Below are 19,325 nucleotides of genomic sequence, written 5' to 3'. Positions count from 1 at the left end.
CAGTTGAATCTATGCATCATACAAAGATAATTGAACATGACCTCCTTCTAGACTGCTCTCATATAATATTACACATGTTTAAATTAATATGACAAAAGTATCCACATCAGTGTAATTGCATTTGAATATTTTGGAGAAAATCTCACGGATTCATTCTGTTCTAAGCCTTTACATCCCTTAGATACAAATTCTTTTTTACTCCTCATTCCTAGCAAGACACATCATTTCCTTCTTTATTTAGAATGTAGTATCTGGTGAGATTTTTCTTCTTCACATCTTTTCCCTCTTGTCACTTAGGAAGATATGCTATTTCTTCAGCAATGATTTTACTCTCACTCCCTCTCTACTTCTTATTTGCCATTAGTTTTATGTTTCTAGTTTATACTCATTCTCTTTCCACTGTTCCTTTTTTCTTTGAAACACATGGGTTCCCCCTCCCTAGAGAAAACAACTAATTAACAAACTATCCCAACTTATATTTGATGCTGATGTTACATAACTCTACATTTTCTTTCACCTTTCTTTCAAAATTCTGCATCTAGTGTTTGATGACTGTGGTCTCCACTGTAAGGCATATGGCATTTTGAAGAACAGCTCTGTTGGCAAAGGCTAAAAATAAACCATTAAACTTCCAGAGTGTTTAATAGCAAGAAACATGTTAAGATAGACCTCTCCCATCCTGAAGCTTCACTATATGTCAGACATGGGGTGAGGTTGATACAAGGTCAGAGCTGTGATAAGAGTCAGGGATATTAGTTGTCTACAATTACTAACCCGTGCCCCATTATAGGCTGGCCTGCATGTCTCCTGGCTAAACAAACAGCCATTCTGATTTCACTTTATTTTTCTTAGGTACCTTGCCATTAGAAGTAGAAAGAGCAAGATAGTAGTTTTAAGGTCAGAAAATAGCAAATTTGGAGTCCTGTTTAAAATCACATATGAGTTATGTAACATTAGAAAAATTACCTCAAATCTTCTGAGCCTCAGTTTCCTCATTTGATATTTAGAGCCATTGTCAAGGATTAGAAATTATGTATTATAATAATGTCCTGCTCTGCACATGATCATAAATTGCCTCCCTTCCTTATGCCATCTTCCCAGAGAATACGTCTCTACTAGCCCAACTTTAAGAGAAGTAGGCTTCATAACCACTACTCATCTACCCATTGTCCATGCTAATTAGATCGGGAAAGACATGTGACCCCAGCCTGAGCCAAAGAGAAATTCTCTGTTTTTTGCTTCTGTCTCTTTCTGTCTCTCTCAGTCATTCTCACTCTCTCTCTCACTCTCTCAATCTCTATCTTTCCCATTTTAACTAACACAAGAAGTTTATCATCAGTTAAGAGTGACATTCTATACTATAAAATTAAAGTCATAGTCTTCATCAATGCAAGACAAAGCTAAATGCAAGTTGAAATTATAGGGAACCATCTGCACAGCCTGCAGGTGCACAGCAGAAAATGGTGCAGATGTGTTTACAAAAATAGGGTAAGATACCCACGAGTGCAAAGTGATGAAGAGGCAAAGATAAAGCAGGGTGGGGAAGAGAAAGAGAGAGAGAGACTGATGTAGCACACTAGCTCATCCAGACAAGCCCTGTCCTGGTTCTTGATGTTCTCCAACTACTATAAAATCTGCCTGTGTTTTAGGGGGATCAAACTTTATAATCTTAACTCTCCTTACATTTTTGTTGTTGTTGTTGTTTGTTTTATTGAGCTAATCTTAGTCAATCTATGTTCGATATATTGCAAGTGCTGCTATTTATTTGTTCGAGTTGGAGAAGGGGGTGTTCATGATGCCCTAGTCCAGGCTTAGAGAGCAATAGTGAAGAAACCAGATAAAAACACTGCCTTTTGAATCTTCACTTGAATTTCCTCTTTTTATTTTTTTTTTATTTTTTTATTTAAGATTTTATTTATTTATTCATGATAGTCACAGAGAGAGAGAGAGAGAGAGAAGCGGAGCGAGAAGCAGGCTCCATGCACCGGGAGCGCGACGTGGGATTCGATCCCGGGTCTCCAGTATGGGACCCTGGGCCAAAGGCAGGCACCAAACCGCTGTGCCACCCAGGGATCCCTCTTTTATAAGTCTTCTTCTCGCAAAACCTTGGAGTAATTTGCATCACTTACTATTTTAAATTCCTTATCCAGTTCACCAAAGAATCTTGGTAATTCTAACTTACAGGTATTACCTATTCTTTCCACTGACTCTGCCCTGGACCAGTGCCTGGTGAGAGCATACACCTACTGCCCAGGCCTCCTTTTTTTTTTTTTTTTTTAAGATTTTAATTATTTATTTATGAGAGACATAGAGAGAGAGAGACAGACAGAGACAGAGACAGAGACAGAGACAGAGACAGAGACAGAGAAGCAGGCTCCACACAGGGAGCCCGATGTGGAATCTGATCCCGGGACTCCAGGATCACGCCCTGGGCTGAAGGCAGGCACTAAACCTCTGAGCCGCCCAGGGATTCCCCAGGCCTCCTTATCTCCTCCGTCACACACCTTTCCAGACTGTCCCACAAAGTTACAGACAAATCATAGTACCAAACTTGGACTGTGTTATTTCCCTGTTTTTAAAAAACTGATGACTAAGTGTTCTTACCATAGTAAAGTTTAAAAGAAATTGATGACATTTTACTTAGCCATAAATCCAAACTCCTTTAGCCATATATTAAAAGCTCACTAACATCAACCAATTTTTCCTGCTAGATTTTCTACCAACTTCTAAATCAATTTTTCTACATTATTAATACTATATATAATTTTATACTTGCGTCTCTTGCTTGTGCTTATATTCTATTACTTTTTTAGAGTGAAGTACTTTTCTGAACGTTTACTTCTGGAAATGTTTAGACTCTACAATAATACTTTCTGGGTTTAAATCTTGGCCTTCTCCTTTTTTCTGTTGTGTAACATTAAGGGAGGCATTTAGCCAACCTACGCCCTGATTGTTTTATCTACTTAAAATAGTACTATCTCATAAAATTTTTCACTTGATTTTTTTTAGGATTGTGGTAGACAGCCTCTAATGGGCTGCAGAGATCCTTGGCTTTCTGGTTTTCACACACTTTGTAATGCCATGCCTTTGATTATGGGACAAACTTCTTTTTATTTTTTTTAATAAAATAAAAATTTTATGTATTTATTTATTTGAGAGAGACAGAGACAGAGAGAGCAAGCATGATCAGGGAGGAGGGCTGGTGGGGAGGCAGAAGCAGATTTCCTGTTGAGCAGGGAGGTAGACACAGGACTCAATCTCAGGACCCTGAGATCATGACCTGAGCTGAAGGCAGATGCTTAGCCAGCTGAGCCACCCAGGGGCCACCCTCGGACCAAACTTCTTGACTTGATTCTAATGTATAAAATGTGGCTAAAGTGGTGGATGTCACATGTGGCTTCCATCTTGGGTGCTCTCTCTTGTTCTTCAGAATGTTCACCTTGGAGAAAGACAGCTGTCATGTTGTGAGGTAGCCCTATAGAGATGCCCACTTGAGTGAACTTATAAGATCTGCTAAGGCCTGCTAACAACCAAGTGAGTTTGGAAGTATGTACTTTAGTCCCCATTGATCCTTAAAATTACTGCTATATTGACTGAATGACAGCTTAACTGCAACCTGAGGAAACATCTGGACCCAGAGGCCCCAGTTAAGCAGCACCTGGATTCCTGCCCACAGAAATTGTGAGATAATAAATGTTTGTAGTTTTAAGCTGTTAACTTGGAGCATACTTTAATATCCAGTATAGATAACTAAAAGAAGAATTAAATAAGATAATGGTAATTCATGTAAAGAGCTTAAATGCCAAAAAAAAAATATATATATATATATATTAGCCACTAATTGTATTGCTAATACTATGGGCTACATTCACATTTCTCTCTTCTGAATTTTTTGGGATCGATACATTACTATGTATAGCAATCTTACGTTATAATTTTGGACTCTTAGATTATTAAATAAATTATATAGATAGATAGATAGATAGATAGATAGATAGATAGATAGATATAGATATATAGATATGTGTGTGTGTGTGTGTGTGTGTCTGTGTGTGTTATTATAATATATATATACACCAACTCTGGAATATCAAAATTGTGTTTCCATCCCTAATACTTCCAAGCATTGCTGTCACCAAATTTCATCAGCCAACTATCTGCTATGGCCTGTCAAACAGAATCCACGTGCATGATCTGGATTTTGGTATGTACTTGAGAATTTCCTGGGCCAATTCCTAGGGGGTGAAGCTTATGGAATTGACAGTGTAGTTTCTCGTGGAGAGGGACTTTGGGGGGGCCTTCATGACTACCAGGTGGTTCTGCAGAAGTCACCAGTGTACATCATCAGGGGACTTGCACTGAGTTCTAGGTTGCACAAAATTTGCCATGGAATTTAGGAATTTAAAGAAACTATATATATATATATATATATATATATATATATATATATACACACACACTATATATATATGCATTTTACATATACAGATATGTATATGAATTTAAAGGAATTTAAAGAAACTATATATATATATACATACAATATATATACATTTTACATATACAGATATGGAAATATATTTGCATATGCATGTTCACATATCTGTATCCATATCTATATAGGCATTATATATATTTATATATATATAATATAGATAACTATATTTATCACACATCTATATGGATATATTTATATCTTTGAGGTCGAGACTCATTTGGCTTTATCTTTTTTCAAGTGCTGTGTTAAGCCTATACAAAATGTGAATTTATTGCATGATGAATAAATTGATGCCAGATAGAATGACACACTTTGATCCATTAGGCTTGCTTTAAGAAAACTGTGCAAGCTGCAGAACTGGTATTTCTGGAATCCATTTAGGGGTTACTGTGAATTGGGTCAAAGGGAATTAAACAGATGGAATTATCTGGTTTCATTTGAGTGAGCTGAGAAAACAGAGATAGCATAGCCTTGACCATAGTCAGCAGCATATAACTTTTCATTTAATATTGGACCAAATATAAGTAATCAAGACCAATTTATATTATCAAAATTAATTTGAAATACTAATAAATACTAAGCCTACATACCACTAATTTTGAAACCTTGTGATGTGGAGGAAGAAATTTGAATTGCATTGTGTGTGCTTTAAGTGTTGTCAAACAACTAGTTTATTTGTTTATGTGCCCTTTTTCATCACATCCATTAGTTTAAATATTACATGGTTGCACAAATTAAACTGATACAGACATTCAGTTAGAAACCTGGAGGCAAGTTTCTGACCTAAAAAGCACACAGATTTGGTAGACTGACAGATCTGGGCTCAAATCCAGATTCAGTCACTTGCTAAATTTGTGCCTTTGAGCAAATTATAGAAAGTTTCTTAATTTCAGTTTCTTGTTGTCTAAAATGGGGTAATAATATTTGCCTCATAGAATTATTTCAGGGATTAAATCGAGTTATATAGTATCTGGTACATGGGAATCACTAATCTTGCTCATGCTATTTTTATATGTTTATATTAATGGTACACATTTAAAAAAACTAAAACAGGAGAAACACAGAAATGTACTAGTTAGCAAATATCACAAAAACATCCAAGTTCAAAAATGATCCCTGATGTCCAACTAATTTTCATTGACTATTTCATGGTGGCAGACCTTGAGTGGGGCCATGTTATAGTGCCATGAACAATAGCAGCCAAGCTACTAAAAAGGACTTTCTTTGCCCATCATACTTCTATGTCTCAGAACTGTTGAATTATCCAAAGGAATTTTACAAGAGAAATTATTTTAATCATTCCTGAGGATATAAGTCACTTACATTTTCCTCTTTGCTATTAAGTTTTCCTAGGTCCAAGTATATTAATATTAATTGTCATCTATTTTTATTTCCTTGTTTTTAAATTGTTTCTCAAAATAATTTGGATACTTACTGAAGAACATATGTTAAATGATACTAAAAACATTAGATTGAACAATATTATTTTAAAGATTTTATTTATTCATGAGAGACACAGAAAGAGAGGCAGAGACATAGACAGATGGAGAAGCAGTCTCCTTGCAAGGAGCCTGATTTGGGACTCGATCCCAAAATTCCAGGATCATGACCAGAGCTAAAGGCAGATGCTCAACCACTGAGCCACCCAGGTGTCCCTAGGTTGAACAATATTAAAATAACAACTTGAAATAAAAACAATTTCTGTATAAGTTTATACTAGTATTTTGAAATGGGGATTTAAGAAAAAATCTAAATAATTGATTCTAAATAAACCATTTTTTTTCTGCCACTTTTATAATCACTCCCTTGCAATTGGCCTTAATATTCCTACATTTCTCTCCCTCCTAGTGATTTTCTGATGAGGCCATGACACTAGATAAAAATTAAGCCCAAATATTCACTTACTTTGCACCTCACATAGGGTTGCTGACTAGGTAGGGAGAAAAATCTTCAAATGCTGAGTAACTCTACTCTATGACCATAAATAAACTGACCACCTACCTAACCTATTTGTCCTCTACTACATAAATATAACTATTTTATACCAACTTTTCTTTTCTTTCCCCAAAGATTTATTTATTTATTTTAGAGAGAGGGAGAGAGAGAGAGAGGCAGAGACAGAGTGCTGGTGGGGGGTAGGCAGAGGAAGAGGGAGAAAGAATCCTCAAGCAGACTCCATGCTGAGCACAGAGCCCGATGAGAAGCTCGATATGGTGACCTGAACCGAAACCAGGATTTGAACCCTTAACAGATTTTAAAGGTGCCACCCAGGTGCCCCTTTACTAACCTTCCTATTCAAACTTTCAATATACTCCCCCACCTTCCAGTGGCTCACCTATAATCCATAACTGCCACCACCAAACGTATAACCCAGAGACAGAGAGAGCACACAAACTGATATTCTAGGTTTAATAATACCTTCATTTTCTTCCCACAAAATCTTTCTAACACCTTCCCTTCAGTTATAATGAAAAATGTGCCCACTCAGATCCAAAGTCAAATCCTTTCCTACAGGTCTAGATTTCAGTTCCTTCTCACATTCTCAAGGATGTTACTCATATAATCATAACTTATCTCTTGAATTATTAATTTTCTTTTTTACTACTTTGTGTCCTTAATACATAGACATACTCTTGGACCTTCCACCCTGAAGATTCCACTGTTAATCTCCTATCTTATTTGTTGACTTTCATTCATTCACAGAAATTACTTCAAAAGAGTCGTCCATATTCACTCTCTCCAAACACCATGCCATTTTCTTTCTTTGACTTGTGCATAAAGCATCAGTGCCCACTCTTTCAGTGAAATTGGTCTCATCAGAGTTGTACAATGAACTTGTGTGCTGCAAAACCTAATAGTTACTTTTTCATTCTCGACTTCCTCCCGTTCTTAATAATTTCCGAGATAATTGATCAATCTTTTTTTCTTGAAGCATTCTCTTGGATTTTATGGCAATCAGCTCTCCCTGTTCTTTCATACTCATACTGTTATTTTCAATCTCTTCTGCTGACTGTCCTCCTTTGCTCACACTGTAGGTCTTGTTGGCTCCAGGATTTCATGCAGCTCTTTTATTTTTCTCTAAATTAACTGTCTGCCTAAATAAGACTAATCCATACTAGACATTTTCATAAGTGCTCTACAAAAGTATGAAAGAGACAATAAGGATGTAATCATAAAACATATTTTTTTCCAATTATTGCCTTCAACTATGAACATTGAAGATCTCATAATAGTATCTATGGCAGTGGACATATCTTTCCAGTTACTTTCAGCCATCATAGTATTCAGCCAAATTAAGTTTATAATTTAATCTCATATCCAATTCCATAATTGTTTTGTACCTGCTCCTGAAACTCCTAAGGTGAAGGATATATCTAATGGCACTCCGGTGGCTCTCAGGAAACATGGAATACACCTAGCACCTATTATTTCAACTTTGGAGCTTTAGTCATCTATCTGGACACCAGGAAAGGAAAGCCCAGGGCATCCTGCTGCACTTTATATTCAATTGCCTACCGGATATTTCCCCTTGGCTGTACAATGGGTGTCTCGAAATTATTATGGTCAAAATAGAACTCTAATTTCCCAAGCCCTCCCACAAACCTATTTCTCTGTCAGTCTTTCATATCTCATTACATGTCACTATAATCTATCAGATTGGTCGTGACCAAAACATAGTTATCTTTGATTTTTCTTTACCCTTTCCCTGCTCCTCCCCCAATCCAACAGCAAATCAATGTTTTTCAATTTAGAGTTTGGTAGTTAAAAAGTCAAGTTTAGATACAGTCTTTTTAAGAGCTATAGAAAATCATAGAAGCCAATATTTTGATGAGTTGGCCATTGTAACTAGATAATAAGTCTATTTCCCCTAGTTATAGTGACAGAAGGTTGATCTGAAACTAGGACCCTGATCTCCTATTTCTTAATCACTCATTTATTTCCTGACCCTTGATTTTAAAGATTCAAATTTTTGCATAAAGTAACTACTGTTGGGTTTTTTTTTGTCTTCAATTTGTTTAATTACACTGAAAGAATCCTCTATCAATACTCTAAAAAATGATACAATTGTCTCCAGCTAAGTTACAAATTATTGAAATAAACTTCAAAGCCTTGTTCACTAGGTATGAAAAAATACATAGATGCAAATAATAAAAACAAAACAAAAGTGTTTATATACTTAAAAACTATCTCAGTCAGGTTTAAAGCTGTGTTTCCCTTTTTTCTCCTATTATTCCTCTTATCAAATGTCACCTGGACATTTCGATTCTACCTGGAAAGTATCATTAATTTTTGTCTTTTTATTTCTATTAACATAGTTACAGTCCTAATTATCTTTTGCTTGAGGTTTTCCTGTAATGCCCTAAAACTAACAAAGTTGTAGAACGTGATGTTTCTTCAGTGCTTAAGATTGACTTTGCCATGTACATCCACCATAGCTTCCTTGGAGGTCTGGAAAATTGGTGTATTAATTTGTTCAATCAATTAGCACATCTTTATTGAACTCCTATCCCTGAAATAGGCACTACCTGTGTGGAGATCAAGTTAGTATCTAGCCAAGGGGCAGATCTTAATATAGCTCGATAAGTGTTAGAAATGTAACACGTAGAAATATGGCTTCATTACTGTAAGAGCCAGAATAAAAACAAATTCTTCCCGAAGGTATTGAAGAAATTTCACTGAGACGGTGACATTTTAGGTGGATCCCAAAAAACGACTGGACACTAGACGCTTATCGAATTATAAAATGTTTGAAAGCTGCTCTGGAACTAATGGTTTCAAGATAAAGAGTTTAAAAAATTGCTAACAGTCTAAAAAATTGTGAGAAGTTTAGAAAATTGGGAATGTAGGTTAATTGGGGAATAGAAGGTGATGCAGCTCCAACATCTAACATCGCATATATAGCCAGAAGGTTCTTTATTTTCTGGCTGACTAAACTGGTGCCTTCATCTTTCTACATAGCTCCGTGTGCATCCATCCAAAATCTAGCTTCTTGGTCAAAGGAGGTTGAAGAATGCCTGAGGAGAAGTATTGGAGGTCTGGAAAAGAAGGAGAAACAGATTAGGGAGGCTAGCTTATATTTCCTTTTCTGAGATAATTTAGGTTTCATTCTTTAGGCAATAGGAAAGCAACAAAGGTTTTAAATGGTCACGTTTATGAAGGATGAGGAGGTTTACTAGTGAAAAAGCTGAGGTTAACTAAGAGACAGATGTAGTGAGATTTTGAAGCTCATGGCATTGTGAAGCTCTAGCCTAAGGCAATGGGAAAGGAAGGATTGAAAAAAACAAAATTCAAGAGTCACTCTTCAGGCCACAGAAGATGTAGAATCTACAACTTTGTCTACTGAATGAGGAAGCAGAATCTAAGATCAAAACAGGTTTTATAGATGATAAGCCCTTGGGTTGATAGAAAAAAGAAATTTAGAGAATAAGAACACAGGAAGTGAAAGAAAATGATTTACTTTGAAGACTGCGGGAAGGAGATGGATAATAGGATACATTTTTAGACAAGTATTTGTAGATTAACGTGGGATAAATTAGATGTTTTTTAATAGGTAGGATTAAAAAACCATCAGGAAACCTATTTTTCATTAAAAATAATATTTAAACATTATCAGAACCATTAATAGTATATACAAAATATTAGGACAGTACTAAACATGAAATTAAGTTTAAGCCAAGTTTAAATAAAATTGTCAATCAACTTAGCTTTATTATTGTTCTAAACTTTTTGAAAATTGTATCACTAGTTTGAATGAATTCTGTAAATTCATTCTTGTGACTCCTACTTGCATTCTGAATTCATGCTTCTTGGACTCCCTTCCCTCCCCCACCCCATACACACAAAGTCCTTGGAATATGCACACCAAGTAACTACTGAATTTTAGTGAATCTTCACTGATCAGTATGAATTTGTAACTGCCTTCTGTTAAGATGGTAAAATTTAGTTATTTGGACTAAGTAACTTCAAGCTCAAAATAACCTTGGGGCTTGAAGCTATTTCTAAGTAATATCTTAAGTGACCCTAACAGCTATGTTTAGTTCATTCTGACTCAAGTTTGCTTGAGATTGACATATAGCAAAAATAGATATTTCTGTCTTTTTTTTTCTCTCCAATGTCAAGTTAGGGTGGAAAAAAGCTATTAGAATTACAGGCATCTTGCTTTTTAAAAAAGTGCTCTCACAATAATTCTTTATACAAACTATTACTTGATGATTATCTACTATTCTAAAAATGACTGGAAAGTCCATGGCCCACAGAAGTTACAAAACATCAAGGCAATTTCACCCTTTCAAAAGCTTTCTAACACAACTTTATGAAATTTATCATTCTCTATTTGGGGAAAATATACAATGGGACAAGCTGAAGTCCCAAAAATAAGAAATAAATCTTTTATGGTAACATTAACAGGCCACTTCCAAAAATCACCAAAATTACTCTTAGATGTGGGCACTCCTGAATTTCTGTTAGCTATTATTTTGCACCATGGAATGAGGGGGTTACATAGACAATGCCTGAAAATCTCAACTGCAGGCACAATGTTGCTTCTGAGCCAGGATCTGCTGATAAATTGTGGCTACTTGTTAAAATTAGTCCCAATCTAGCTCTGAATTTCCTTTCCTCCAGGTGCTCAACAGCATAATCATCTATTCTGCAAAGAATGCCATGTTAACAGTTTTAAATATATGTGTGTGTGTGTGTATATATAAAATTTATATATTTATTAAAATGTATATGTATAATTTATGTATTTATTAAATATATATATATATATATACATCTTAACATCACAATAAAAAAAGAGAATCCAAGTAGAACAAAGAGACACGATAGCTATTCTTGAGACACTTATTATCTAGTTGTAAAGAGAGGGTAAAAAAACCAATATAGAATAGCTTAGAAGTTGTGGTTATAAATAAAAAGTGATCAAATTGGACTCCTCTCCCCCCCAACATATACACAAAGTCCTTAGGTAGGACAGAGTAATCAGTCTATTTAATTAATAAATATTTAAAAATTAAGAAAAAATGTCAAAGTTGATATTTTTTAGAGTACCATGCAATATTTTAACCAGCTTAAAACTTTTTCATTCTTTTTTTGCAGCCAATGTAGAAAATATTAGAAAATAGAAAAAAATAAACAAAAGTCATTTACAATCCTACTAACTAGAGATAATAAGCATATATCTTGTGTTTCTTTGCAGCTCTTGCCCCTATAATTATCTATTTTACAAATTTACTTCTCTTCATCTCTGAGTGGGTACTGTGGTGTGCCACCCAGATGCCCCTCCAACCCTGAGGCATTCATGTCTCCACCGCTAGGAATATTGAAATTGTGGATCCTGAGCTGATGACTCTTTGAGAGTCACCTGAAGAGATCCTTGTGAGCCCAACTCCCTTGTCCCAACTACCTGGTAGTTCAACTCCTTTCTACTCAGTCCTGCTTCATTTCCTTGAAAGTGTTGATCCCAAGCCCAAGGACAGTCCTTATAAAACTTCCTGCAAGCAGATATCTCTCTTAGAGTTTGTTTCCCAGGAAACCTCACTCAAAATCCTCTGCAAAAGATTTTTGAATCCGTTTATCCCCACTTGAAAATATGCATTATCAATTCAGCATTACCAATTGAAACCTACGTGTAAAATATTTTCAGGGACTCCATGGCCTTTTATTCTATGAGCATCATTTACTTAACAATTCCCTATTATTAAACATTTAAGACAAGGAATTCAGGAGATACAGGAGAGCTACAAGAAAGGAAGCATTGGACATAAGGAACTGGAGGTAACATGAGCAAGTGTAGGAAAGAAATGTATACTTACCTTAACAAGAGCAGAGAGTCTCAAGAACAAAAATAATAAGAAATGCAATTGACAATGGAACTCTGAAAGCAAAGATAGAGGTGCCTGGGTGGCACAGTGGTTGGGCATCTGCCTTTGGCTCAGGTCAGGATCCCTGGGTCCTGGAATTGAGCCCCTCATCGGGCTCCCCATGGGAGCCTACTTCTCCTTCTGTCTGTGTCTCTGCCTCTCTGTGACTTTCATGAATAAATAAATAAATAAATACATAAATAAATAAATAAATAAATAAATAAAATCTTTTTTTTTTTAAATGAAAGTAAAGGTAAAAAGGTAGAATTAAAATAATGAAAGGTAAGCAGATTACTTGATTAAGAAAATTGGGGAGGAGAGTTATTTTAGAGTATACATGGGAATTAAGTACAGTGGAGAGCACCTGGATGCAAGGAAGTGAGTAGGTTTCTAGCACTCCTCTTCATGTGGAGGGGAGACCCCAATGCCTGGGATTAAGTGTTGGCTATTCAATTGGAAAGGGAGCCTCAAGAAACATAATAGGCTCCTCCCCCAAATGTCAAGGTTTAATAATGGGTTAGATCTAGTGAGGAAAAAGGAAAGGGAAAATGATGATAAGACGTTTAGCCTGGGGGACAGGAAGAAGATGAAGCTTTTAATGGTGGCAGCAAAATTCAGAAAGGGTGATTCTTGGTAGGGGAAGATGAGATGATTAACTTACCATTTGTTAGGTTAAATTCTTGGTGTTAGGATTTGCAACGAAAGACGATGTGTGGGGACAGGTTCAATATATTTTTTTCCTTCTCTGTGCAAGATATGTCAAAAATTAAGAAAGTTTTTAATTGTAGCAAGAGAGAAAACAAAGCCATGTCACAGGAACTAGTACATTTAGGTATATGCAACACTGGGGTCATCTCAAAGAAGCAATTAGCATATTAACAGGAAGAAGCCTTTCCTACTTACAAATTGTGTGTATATGTGTGTGTGTGTGTGTGTGTGTGTGTATACACATATATTCTTTAAGAATGTTATAATTGTACATTTCTTTTATAGCCTTGAAAACTAAGTTCTTAGTATAAAATTTCTTGGGACAATAAGTACATCTCATATTTGTAGAAAAATAAGTATATTATTTAAATCAATACTAAATTTCATTTCTCATCATAACAAAAGCATAACTGGAATAGTTTATAACTGGAATAGTTTCGCCACGTTTGGACGTAATTCATAACATATACCTGATGTTAAATATGAGATGATAAGGATGATTTGATGAGTGAAAAACGTTAAAGTGGTTTTGAAAGATTAGTTTGGAATGTTAAATTCTTGCTACAGTCTATTTAAGGATTATTCATTTTGACAAAAAAACCATTTTGACAAAAAAGCACAAGTGTTAACTGGTAGTTTATTAATACAATCCACTTATCACTGATTCTCACCCCAGCTTGCCCACATAGTCTGTTCATTCCTTACCTTCATACCCAACATCTTAAAGTTATTTCAAGGAACCCTTAGGGGAACTTCCATGCTCTTGTATGCACTTAGTTCTGGCCTTCCAGACTGATGTTAGTGGCCTAAGAAGCCATTTAAGAGTCCCTGTGTTCTTTCCTTGCTTCCAAAACCCATTCAGATAAGGGTACCATTTAAGTGCCAAGGGTGCAATCTTTCAGTGTTTCAAAAGTCACAGGTCAAATGTCAAAGTTGTACCAGTTTTTCTGCAGCCTCAGTGAGCCTAAGGAAATAGAAGAAACCATTTCATAGGCTTCCTTACATTTTGTCACTTTGCTTCTTAAAGCCTCTCCTTCCCCCCACACAATCATACCCCATAAATAAATTTCTTTGTATTTTTTTTTTCATTTAGAACTCTTTTCCATCAAGCCCTGAGAGAAGTTCATGCTATCTGAGACAATTACTATGTTATCAAGCCCATGATTTCCTTCCTCTTGTATGGAGCTCTTAACTCTTTGCTCCCCAATGTCCTTAATAAAAAGCAATGTTGGTGAAGAAGACATCCCTCCTCATATCCCCTCTCAGCAACAATTTGGCATCCGTTCATGGACAAAGTGCCTTTATGGGAGCTTTTTTTTCCCATCAAGTAATTTGCTTACCCTTCATTATTCTATGTCCAACCATTTTATTCTTACATTTAATAGAGGTTACAAAAGGGTTATATGATGCCCAGGAAATTCAGGGGCCCATGAACTAGCTGCATACATTTTCTTAGAATATGATATTTATGATAATTTTTCTCAGTCTGCATACACATGAAGCTAATCCTCAGAATAATCGAGAAAGCCCATATAGCAATAATTTGTGCTATGCACAGAAAGCCTAGATGGTAAAGGCACACAGAGCACAAGGGAGGAGAGAAGAATGCTTCTCTTCTTTATGTCAGCTAAGTGAATGTCTTAACCTGACTGTAAGAACCAGGCTAGCCTTCAGAGTTAATCTAAGTTAGGACAACTTTGAGACAAGTGGCCCTTTCTCTTCACTCCCTCTTATACATTTTTGCTCGTACTTGTGTATATGTTATTTGCCAAAAGTTCCCTTTTGGGGTAATAACCAGGACACTATAATTTCAGGAACAAAGGACAAGATACAAAGTGACTGAGGCTTATCTTCCAGAGCCCACAATTTGGACTACAAAGCTGGTTCTATCTCTTTGACAAGTTGGGCAAGGAATCTTGGCTGAGAGATGCTCTTTATACACATTTGTATTTGGGCTTCTTTGGTGCCACGGTTTAAAAAAGCAAAGGCATCCTGACTTTGCTTATTCTTTCCATTTTAATATAGAATGAATGATCCCTGAGACTTCTTAGAAAATATAGTGTAGCTGAATCAGAACTTCCTTTAGAAATATTTAGAATTCTCACTCAAGGTATCATGTCTAAAACAATTATTTAATAATGCTATTTCTACTATTTTATAGCTGCTGTGTTATTACATTTATGGCCATTATTATCACACTAATATGTGTTGATTTTTATTTATTTTTATTTTTTATTGAACTATAGTTGACACACAAGCTTGTCTTCATCCATCCTCCATGCTAGAAGACATTAAAGAACACTGCTGGTTAAGTGACCTGCAACCCCTTATTGGAATCTCTGGGACAGAGGACTTGCTGCCTCTTGAGGAAATAAACCTATAGAGAAAAAAAGACATGTTTTATGAGTAAGGGTCTCACTATTTTGTGAAAGAACTAAAAAAGAAAGTGGATATTTGTATCACATGGAAAAAAAAGAAAGTGTACTAAATTCCTAACAATCACCTTCTTGTCAAAAGATGTAAGAAAAATTAAAATGTAAACATCTGTACTTTCAAAATTAAAGCAACTCAAACTTGAACAAGGATACATTTTTTACTTAAACCATAGGGGTAATTTTATTTATTTATTTATTTATTTATTTATTTATTTAGATTTATTTATTTGAGAGAGAGAGAGCATGGGATGGGGAGGGGTAAGGGGAGAGGGAACAGAGCACAGAGCCCAAAAGGGAGTGAAAATATTCAATAAATTCACAATTTCAGGAGATATTTCTACTCTGAAAAGCAGTAATAAATTACAGAGTCTAAATGTTACTTTGTATATTATGGGTTACCTAATAAATAGTTGTTGTCTTAACTCTGACAGTGGCTAGATAGTTAACAGTAATGATTTAAAAAGATATGACATGTAAAATAATATTAATAATATTTCTTTTTTCTCCTATTCAAAAAATCAGTGATTATCATATACAGCATCTGTCTTTCAAAACTATCAAGGTACAATAAAAAAAGTGGGTTTTTTTACTTACATTTTCCAGTAAATTTTGATAATACATGTATATGAATAAATATAATACATATGCAGATTGTATAAGATAAACAGTAAAACACTAATGTCCAACTTTTACAATATGCAACATAGTAATTGATGATTAATATAGAGGAATAAACAAACCCATATTGCATAGTATTTGTAAATAGCTTGTAATTTGCTATACTATAATAATAGTATAATTTGTAATAGTAGTTTGTAATCATGTATCAGTATCTATGCTACTCTTAGTTAATGATATTTATTTTTATATTAAGGACTTAATTTGCCTCAAAGAATCTATTGTTTTTCTTATAATATCTGGAAATCAAAGAATCCCTTCGGGTACAAGAACGGGCTCCTTCCTAACATAGATAAACGTAGCTTTTGTATTTATTAGGCTTATACTCAGTTAAAAAAAATTAAACAACTGGAAATGTGCAAAGAAAGCCTATTTTTACTTTAATCATTAACAACAAAAGAAATTAGCTATTCATTTCAAGCCTTCATTTTAGCTGTGTCTAGCATTTTATGTACATTTTTTCATATAATTATCACAACAGCCTTATAAGAAATACATGTTAACGGCCAATGCTGCAAATAATGGAAATGAGTTGCGGTAAGATGAAACTTGTCCAAGGACTTGGGGTCCTTAGGACTCAAACCTAAGTGTACCTAATTCCATAGCCAGTGCATCTAGCTTCTGCACATTGGCTCACTCTGCAATTCTACCTTTCTGTCTGAATTCTGCATCATAAATCTTGCCTGTGAGATTTCATAAATCTCCTGCCACTGTTCTCTAGACACCTGAACTGAACTAGCAATACATACCATCTAGCCTAAATAATCATGTTACAATATAAAATAAAGTTTCTACAACAATATGGGGAGTACCTTCTTCATATCCTCACACTCCTGTTTTTTCTTCTCCAATGCACAGCTTAGCACCCTCCTTTCTCTGGGGAGATAGCATTGATGCTATGGGCGCGGAAGACACTGATTTTCTTCCTCCTAAGGAAGGAATGCCACAAAATATACTGTGTTGATAGGTCTGAATAAACAACCTATCGTGTAACTGAAATACAGCTTGTTTTTACAGGAAGGACTATTTTCAAATTTGGGAGAGGTAAAAATATATGATGAGAATGTGGCAATAACAGGAGAAAGAAAAATTGGAAAAGATTTGGTCTAACTTGCTTCCTCCTCTTTGCAATCACCTTTATTAATTTTCAATAATTGCCACAGTAGCTGCTTTAATAGTTATTATTTGGTATACAAGCAGTAGTAACTTGTCTCATTGACATCTTCAGGACAGAAAACTTTAACTCATCAAACCCAAGAAATTCTGCATTTCCCATTATGCAGGTTAACTCTTGAATAACGGTATATCATCCACCAACCATGCTCCTAAAGACACAGGTATCAAAGTACCCATGCCACATAGGAAATGTTGTTAATGCTTGAGATTGATACTTATTCCTTATATTTTGGTTTTGTTTTCAAAAGAAGTTGTGTATGTGTGTGTGTTTCCTTCATTTTCCCTTTGCATAAAGAGCAATTTCTTGTAGAGTAAGAGTAATATTTCAATAGTTTTGCTGATTCTATATGAGCAGAATCCAAGTAATATATAGTATACAAAGTTTAGTACGCATTAGTATATATGTTTAGTATACATACATATATAATAGTATAAATATAGTATGCATATATATGGTATAGATATGTGGTTATATATATATATGGTTATGCATTAAGTGAAATAAAATCACCCAATCATGAGTGATTTCATGTGTAATATTAGATATTCTGTGACTTTGAATTGTTTTCAATCCAGTTTGCAGGGCACAGTGAATTGAAGGGAATCAGTGTGATACCTCAAGAAAGTCTTCTTTCTTTCAGGAGGGGACTTGACATTTCGGTAAATTAGAAAGTAGAGGGTGCTGGTGCCTTTCACAAGATGTAAAACGCTTCACTTGGTACTAATGTACGTAAAGCAATTAGTTACTTGTCATGCTGGGCATTCCCTAAGGCAGTACACTTTCTCCATTAGTATTTATATCTACATGCCATTATACATTGGGTAGCACTAAATAGATGAGATAGGTTCAGAGAATTACTCAAGTCTTGTGCCATCAAGAAAAGAGATATTAGCAAACACTATTAGCATACAGGTGGAGTTGGATCACTTAGTTTCCAGTGAGATATTTATTTTTAAATGCTTGCTGAGAATGCAACCATTTAAAACTGATTAATTAACCCTTAGAGAAGTTATTTCTTTATTGATCGGTAAATATTTTTGGCTAGTGAACATGATCATGACAGTTTTGTTAGAAGTCATCTCCTCTCCCTTACCCTTCCTTGAATATACGGCCTTCTCAGCTTGAAAATTCTAAGCCTTCTTGTATTGGGGAAATATTACATTTATGAAGAGAAACTCAATTAAGGGATCTTAAAAATAAAGCCAATCATGTCCCATCACATATTAGGCTTAGGGTATATAGCCAAAATGAAAGCAAGTTTACGCTATTTCATGTTATCTCCCTCTAAATACATTCTTTCTCTCCCTCACCCCACCCCCATTTCTCTCTCTCTCTTTCTCTACCCAAAGATGTTGAATATTCATTTGTCTTAAAAGATAATCTATTTTCAATTTGGCTCTTTTCAAATATATGTTCTATTTAAAAAGCTATTAAGTTTTGATTCATCAGCTTTTTCAGTGAAATTATTAAAGCATCATCTGCCTCATTCACCAGACTTGCAGAAAATATTTATGAGTGTCTCATCTATTCAAAGTACTGAAAATGATCAGAGAGTCTGTCCTCTGGGTTAGCTCCCATAGGGTTCATATTTTGTTTAGAGCTTGCCACACCATATGACACTTACCTCTATGTGGGTTTCTCTCTCATAACTGTTCACAATGCATTTTCAGGCCAAATAGAATAAACTTGATAAATATTACTGAAACACTGAAATGCTGAAGCCCTATATCAGAGTTACTATTGATATTCATCTCAAGAATTTGAAAACATTCTTAGTTATAATTCATTTAAAAAGCAGGGCTGTTTCCCAAGTAAGTTCCCATGCTCCATTAGTGGGGAAGTAGCTAAGATAATCGATTCATAGTCTTATAAATATCAGACTTGTTTTTGTACAAATATGTTTAATTATCAAAATTAAGTATTTTATATTGCTGTTGATTGGTAGTATTACCACTTACACCAAT

The 19,325-nt window shown here is 35.1% G+C and overlaps 1 long non-coding RNA gene across 4 annotated transcripts in view; it reads left to right on the top strand.

Moving 5' to 3' along the window:
* Window positions 1-15,633, top strand: part of LOC102155118 — a 28,110-nt gene extending 12,477 nt beyond the window's left edge. For 2 of the 4 annotated variants that reach the window (XR_005380884.1, XR_005380881.1), the window contains 3 exons: window positions 3,431-3,534; window positions 4,125-4,204; window positions 15,318-15,633. This is a non-coding gene — a long non-coding RNA (uncharacterized LOC102155118). The remainder of the gene's footprint in view (window positions 1-3,430; window positions 3,535-4,124; window positions 4,205-15,317) is intronic. The other 2 variants (XR_005380883.1, XR_005380882.1) reach the window with 2 other exon arrangements.
* Window positions 15,634-19,325: the final 3,692 nt, after the last annotated feature.

This window comes from Canis lupus, chromosome 29 (assembly GCF_011100685.1).
Source record: "Canis lupus familiaris isolate Mischka breed German Shepherd chromosome 29, alternate assembly UU_Cfam_GSD_1.0, whole genome shotgun sequence".
In the NCBI taxonomy this organism is placed as follows: Eukaryota; Metazoa; Chordata; class Mammalia; order Carnivora; family Canidae; genus Canis; species Canis lupus.
This window is presented reverse-complemented; position numbering and strand designations above follow the sequence as displayed.